The sequence below is a fragment of the Leopardus geoffroyi genome, chromosome E3 (assembly GCF_018350155.1).
Source record: "Leopardus geoffroyi isolate Oge1 chromosome E3, O.geoffroyi_Oge1_pat1.0, whole genome shotgun sequence".
Taxonomy (NCBI): Eukaryota; Metazoa; Chordata; class Mammalia; order Carnivora; family Felidae; genus Leopardus; species Leopardus geoffroyi.
The window spans coordinates 5,497,324-5,504,085 of NC_059340.1; the positions used below are offsets into that span (position 1 = coordinate 5,497,324).

Consider the following 6,762-nt stretch of genomic DNA (forward strand, 5'->3'; position numbering starts at 1 on the left):
GTGGGGCAGGTAGTGGAAGTGATTTGGAGAAAGAGAGAACGAGAATGAATTTGATTTAGGTATGGAGGGGCCTCCATAAGGCACCTAGTATGTCTCCTGAAATGAAATCAAGAACAATTTTATAAAGGGAGATTTCTCCAGAAACCACAAAGGACCAGGGAAGAGACCGGAGCAGGGCAGGATCCCGGACCAGGGCCTCTGGACAGCCAAAAAGGAAGGCAAGCTGGCCCTGAAACCATGCGTGACGTCTCAGCCCGGGTGGAAAGGAGTGAGGTGGACAGTTGTGTGCCTGAGATGGGCCGCTGTAAGGGCCCAGAGCTCTGTCTTTCCGTGACCAAGGACGACCCTGGGGCCTGGGGAGGTCACACTGCCCAGAGCCAGCGGGGATTCACCCCTCAGGCACTTGGCCCCAGGGCCTGTGTTCTTCCTCCCTGCTCTCTACTGCCTCTCAGCAGTTTTCGGACTTCTCTCCTGGGGAGGCATCTTAGAGGCCTGAGGAAAGGAGTGAGGACGTGAGTCCATCGCACGGTGGGAACGTCAAGTGCAACAACTCAGGACCAGCAGGGAGGCAGGGTGGCCGGAGCCCAGGGAGATGTGAGGCTGAGTAACAGCTGGGGGAGCCCAGGAGGAGAGGGCCTTTGGGGTTACGGCGCGGCCAGGCGCTTGCGATGAAACACCTCTGGAAGGTTACCATGAGGCGAGGGTTGTAAGTGCGGCAGACCGGTGATAGATTCTGTCTCACGTCCACTGCTTTCATTAAGTAGGTGTGGCAGACAGACCCCAGAGTGGCCGTCTGACCTCTGCCCCCTCTAGAGGCCCCCGTTCCCCCCCCGCCCCCTCCCCCCACCACTTTGAACGTTTCTTTATTTTTGGGACACAGAGAGACAGAGCATGAACGGGGGAGGGGCAGAGAGAGAGGGAGACACAGAATCGGAAACAGGCTCCAGGCTCTGAGCCATCAGCCCAGAGCCCGACGCGGGGCTCGAACTCACGGACCGCGAGATCGTGACCCGGCTGAAGTCGGACGCTCAACCGACTGCGCCACCCAGGCGCCCCATCCCCCCACCACTTTGAATGTGGGCTGGCCTGTGACTCTTCTGGCTAGTAGAATACTGTGTAGATGTGGGGATTGGCAGATGGGATTAAAGTCCCGAGTCAGTTGATTTTGAGTGAATTGGAAAGGAGATTATCCTGCGTGAGCTTGGGTTAATTAGATAAAAGCCTTTTTAAGAGGGACTTGGTCTTTTCTGAGGCTAGAAACTCTCTCCTGCTGCCCTTGTAGCAGCCATGCCCTGCAAACAGCCATGTTGTGAACGGCCTCTGGGGAGGGCCACGTGCCAGCGGACCTCAGGCAGCCTTTAGGGTCCGAGGGCGGCCAACAGCCAGCAAGAAGCCGGGTCTCTCAGGGGCGCCTGGGTGGCTCAGTAGGTTAAGCATCCGACTTCAGCTCAGGTATGATCTCAGGGTTCGTGAGTTCAAGTCCCGGGTTGGGCTCTGTGCTGACAGTTCAGAGCCTGGAGCCTGCTTTGGATTCTGTGTGTCTCTGCCCCTCCCCTTCTCGTGTCTTGTCTCTCTCTCGCTCAAAAGTAAATGAACATTAAAAAATAAAGAAGAAGTTGGGGTCCTCAGTCACCAGCTGCAAGGAGATGAATCTAGCTAACAGTTTGAGTGGGCCGGGCAATGAATTCTTCCCCTCAACTTTGAGGGGAGGATACAGCCTGGTGACACCTTGGTTGTGGGCTTGTGAGACCCCGAGCAGAAGACCCGGCTGAGCCCGTCCCGAGCTCCTGACCAGGACACCGTGAGATGATAAATGTGTGTTGTTTTAAGCCGCTAAATCTGTGGTCCTTTGTCGTGTAGCATAGCACACGAGTACAGTAGGAGATTCTTAACATTACATATATATGTGTGTTGTTTTCCCCCTGATTAGAAAGCAACCCTTGGCACTCGTTTCTGTCAGTGTAAGTAGAAACGGGTAAATGCTGGGGACCAAGGAACAAAGCCCCAGAAAAAGCAGGAACCATTGGTGCTGGTGACTATTCACGAGAAAGGGCAGGTGCGTGTCCCAGAGCTCACACACAAAAGCCGGCAGTGAGCAGGCTTCGCAGAGTGCTCCCGGGGAGGTAATCCATCACCCGAGTGCCCTGAAGACATCACGTGAGGATTTGATCCTTCATTTCTGGACAATAAAATTTCTAGGGGCCTTGCTAATTTTAATACGATGCAAATAAGGCAAACGTAAATTGTTAATAATGCTAACAGATGTAGTCACTATTTTGTAGCGACAGGACTAGGTTAATGAATCATAAAAAGTGAAAGGTGGGTTTTGGAATACCACCCAGCAAGACTTTAAGAATGCATTGTTTTGGGGCGCGTGGGCAGCTCAGTCAGTTGAGTGTCTGACTCTTGGTTTTGGCTCAGGTTGTGATCTCGCAGTTCATTGGTTCGAGCCCCACATCGGGCTCTGTGCTGGCTGCTGATAACCTGCTTGGGATTCTCTCTCTCTTTCTCTCTCTCCCTCCCCTACTCACACTCTCTCTAAAAATAAATTTAAAAAAAAGTGGGGGGGGGCACCTGGGTGGCTTAGTCAGTTGAGCATCTGACTCTTAATTTTTGATTTCGGCTCAGGTCATGATCCCAAGGGTCATGGGATGAAGCCTCGCATTGGGCTTTGCTCTGAACATAAGATTCTCTCTAAAAAAATAATAATTAAAAATAAAATAAAAATGCATTGTTTTAGGGGAGACATAAGGTTACAAAGGACTAAAACCCATTTGAAGGGTGTGGGCTATCTGAATCTGGCCAACACAACAAATGACATTTCTATAAAGCAACTTTAGTCTGATGGCCTAGTTCCAGCCCTTGACAAGAATCCATCTGTAACCAAAATGCCTTAACTCAGCTGGTTTGAGATGGAATTGTTTTTCTCTGGGGCCTTTAACCCTGGTAAGATATCAAAATAAATATAGCTGTAACCCTAGAATGATATTTTTTAAAAAAATAAAGGAAATCATGAAGATGATATTGATGATTTTTTATTTGTTTTGAAATTGAAATTCAAATATAAATTTGAAATTTATTTATTGATTTTTTAAAGGTTTATTTTTTATTTATTTTGAAAGAGAGCACGCGTGTGCAAGTAGGGGAGGGGCAGAGAGAGAGAGAGAGAGAGAGAGAGAATCCCAAGCAGGCTCTATGCTGCAGGCCTAGAGCCCGATGTGGCGCTCGAACTCCCGAACCATGAGATCATGACCTGAGTGGAGATAAGAGACGCTTAACCAACTGAGCCATCCAGGCACCCTTGTAATTGCTTTTTAGATATAGAAAAAAAGAGAAAGATTTGTAAAATTTCATTCATAAGAGCTTAAAATTGAGCATTAAAAGTACAGGGGGTGTGGGTGTCGTCTCGTGCCAGGCGCTCTGGGACAGGAACCTCGTCAACAAGGGAAGGGATCTAGGTTCCGGAATCTGAGTGTGGAACCTGGCCTTCCAACACACAGGGAAGTTTATTCTCTTGTAGTAAGAGGATGGAGATCAATCATGGGCATCTCCGTGGAGATGCAAAGATCTCCAAGTGAAAAAAGCAAATTGCACAACAAAACATCGAGTGTCCATGAGAGGGAAAAGTCAACCCTAGTGAATCACATATGCGTGTTAACTAGTGGGAAGGGAAGGGATGATGAGATTCGCCCTAAGCCCTCCATGTGATGCCTGTGGGGGCAGAGGGACTGTCCTTTTCTTCACCTGATGTCAGTGCAGGGTCCCGGGCAGCATCTGGTGCTCAGGGCCAGTGGCCACATTCTGCTGCTGGACGCTCCCCCGGTGCCGCACGCTGCCTCAGCCACCTCTCACAAAAACCTGATGAAGTCGTTATTACCCCATTTTACAGGTGAGGAAGCTGAGTCATAGGTGGGCTCCTAGTTAGTAGGTCAAGGAAATGGAGGCCTACAATCCGGACCGCTTGACCTCCCGGAGCCTGTGTGCTCAATCAGAAAACCGCAGGAGAGCGCCCTGCCTCCCTGATTCTCTAGCTGGGGAGGATGACCCGTAGGAAACAATACCAGTCAGCTCAGGTTCCCAGGAAAACATGCCAAATGGGTGAAGTGGGGGCTCGGAGGAGGGAGGAAAGACCCCATGTGGGGAGTGCTTCCCACAGGGCCATGAGGTCTCGGACGATACACCGAAGAACTGGGGTTTTATGCTGCAGGTGGTGGGGAGCCATTGAAGGTTTTAAGCAAGGGGAGCTATTACACGCTGCTGAGCACAGTGGCTCCCAAGGGTGATTCTTCCGTGCTTGGTATGAGGGTGCAGAGGGAGTAGAGGCTGGGACACCCTAGGGAGGCTTCCAGGTGACAGAGGCCAGGACCAGTAACCTTGAGCTGGACAAGAAGGTTGTGTAGCCTTTGTGTGTGTGTGTGTAGAGAGAGAGTGAGCAGGGGAGGGGCAGAAAGAGAAGGAAAGAGAGAGGGAGAGAGAGAATCCATGCAGGCTCCACACTGCACTCTGTCCGTGCAGAGCCTGATGTGGGGCTCGAGCTCACCAACAGTGATAGCATGACCTGAGCCAAAATCAAGAATCGGATGCTTAACCGACCAGGCCACCCAGATGCCCCAGGTTATGTAGCCTTTAAAAGAAAGACCTCACAATTACATCTCAGGCTGGGGGTTTTTGTTTTTATAAAAAGGACAGGCTGTAGGTCCTTGTTCCTATACATAGGCGTACAGGAAGGGGACGTGTCTGTTCCGCAGGCGTCTTCTCTGACACCAGAGAAGACCAAAGGTTGCATTATAGAAAGTGCCAAAGGCCAAAAATTATTCTACAATATCCAGTTTTGCTCGCTCTAGTGATGTGAACTTCAGATTAGAGCTCAGATTGGAAAAAGGATTCTTTAGGCGATGTGGTATGTGGCCAGCAGCGAGGAACTGGTCCGCATGTCACACGCCCATTATGACCTCTGACCCGCAGTGGCCAGCTGAAGTGCTGATAGCACGGGACGTGCCCTGGGCGGAGTGGACCCTGTCTGCTCCTCCCACCAGCCCTTGCTTTTCTGGATCCCGACACCGGCTTTTGCACAGCCCCCGGGCACCCCCTTTCTCTTAGGTCTACACTGGATCCCCAGAAGGAATTTGACCAAGGAAAGTCAGGAAAATAACCCACAGGAAGGAAGCAATGACGGTCTCATGTGAAGGGCGCTCAGTTCCTGGAATTTAAAGGGGGCCACTCTGGCCAGATGGATATGGCTACAATCCTTGCTCCACCTGTCCCTACTGACACTTTGCAGGACACAGGACAAAACCGGACCCTGGCCGTTTGTCTTTGGCGTCTGTCACATTTGGTCCTTACCCGGCCAGCCCTACAGTTCCTACCTCTCCTAAGTCACGGATTTGATCAAAGATGCCCTTGGCAGTGGTATTAGATGGTCTTCGTCCTACCTCCCAGAGGCAAAATCTGGTGGGTGGCACCTCCAGCCTCTCCCTAATGGCAGGACTCCATTCTCAGAACCTGAGAATCTTGGAACAGGGCAGGATTGTGAGACTGCATTCTGTCCCCCACGTGGTTCCTCCCGGGCTTCCCTGCCCCACGATGGCTCCTCCCCCGTGGCCTTCTCCATGACTGCTTCATGTCAGCCACTGCCTGTCTTCTCCTGGAGCACAAGGGGGCTGTCTCCGGCCCCGTCCTCAGGCTCCCTCCCCACGCCCAGGGGCAGCTCGCCGAAGCTAGCCATGACCACGGTGCAAGCGGCAGGTAGGGGCCACTGGACAGGGCGGGCTGGCCAGAGGAGAGGGTGGAGGGGCTGGAGAAGGAGGAGAGGGGATGAGGATGGGCGGGTCTTTGCAGCAGAGGTGGCCCCTCTCCTTGGGGACTCCCGCCCGCTCAGCCCTCCCAGGCCTCCTGGTTTCACAGAGCTCCTTACCGACACCATGTCAAAGCCTTGGTCCCTTCTGCTTTACTCTGTGACCTGCAGGAGAAGCAAGCTCTGGGTGTCACTGGCAAAACAGAATAAGGACAGAGAAGGGAGGCCAGAACCCTCGGAGGCTCTGCAAGGGGCTGTGAAACTCACCGGCTGGGGCAGCTTATGGAGGTCCCCCCGACCTAAAAAGGTGGCCTCTCATCTCCACTTGGAAATGGCCATTTGCTTCCCCCCAGCCAAAGAAGATACCCAGTTGTCATAAATTCAGTGCTCTGGTAAATGGTAACAAGCTTACCTTGGTTTCTCTTTTCTGTCGCAAATTAAACAGTGACAGATGTCAAAGGGAAATCCCTTCTGTAAATCTGAATAATTGTGATTGACCTCTGGGAGAGGGTAGAAGAGTCTGGGAGGTACACTGTTTTCCCTGAATGATGCCCTGTAATCACACTGCGTGAGATCCCAAAAGGCTTGAATCTTCTTCATGGACGTCTTCCCTGTGTTCTGGGCACTCTTGACTTTTTAAAACCAGGAATGTCTTTCTGGAATGATCCAGACCTATTCCTAGCCTGAAGGGGGACGCACTTCATGGCCTATGGGCCAGAGTGCAGATCCGGAGGCGGGGGGATCTGGTTTGAATCCTTACTGGGCACATGATCTTGACAAGTGACCTTGAGGTCAACAGTTAATGGAGCACCTACTGTTCCAGGCACTGGAGACACAGGGGTAAGACACTATCCCGGCCCACGGGGGGGGTTCTGTGGGCCCGACTTAGTGGAGAGATTGGCTTTTTCCTTATATGTAAACTGGGAGTAATAAAATCTGAGGATTGTGGTCCTGACGTGGGTAACATG

General features: G+C 51.7%; 1 long non-coding RNA gene across 1 annotated transcript; it reads left to right on the plus strand.

The window, feature by feature from the left end:
- Window positions 1–3,149: 3,149 nt before the first annotated feature.
- LOC123589221 lies at window positions 3,150–6,253 on the plus strand. The gene is made up of 2 exons (XR_006708221.1): window positions 3,150–5,745; window positions 5,966–6,253. It is a non-coding gene; the product is annotated as an uncharacterized LOC123589221 (long non-coding RNA).
- The last annotated feature ends 509 nt before the right edge of the window (window positions 6,254–6,762 follow it).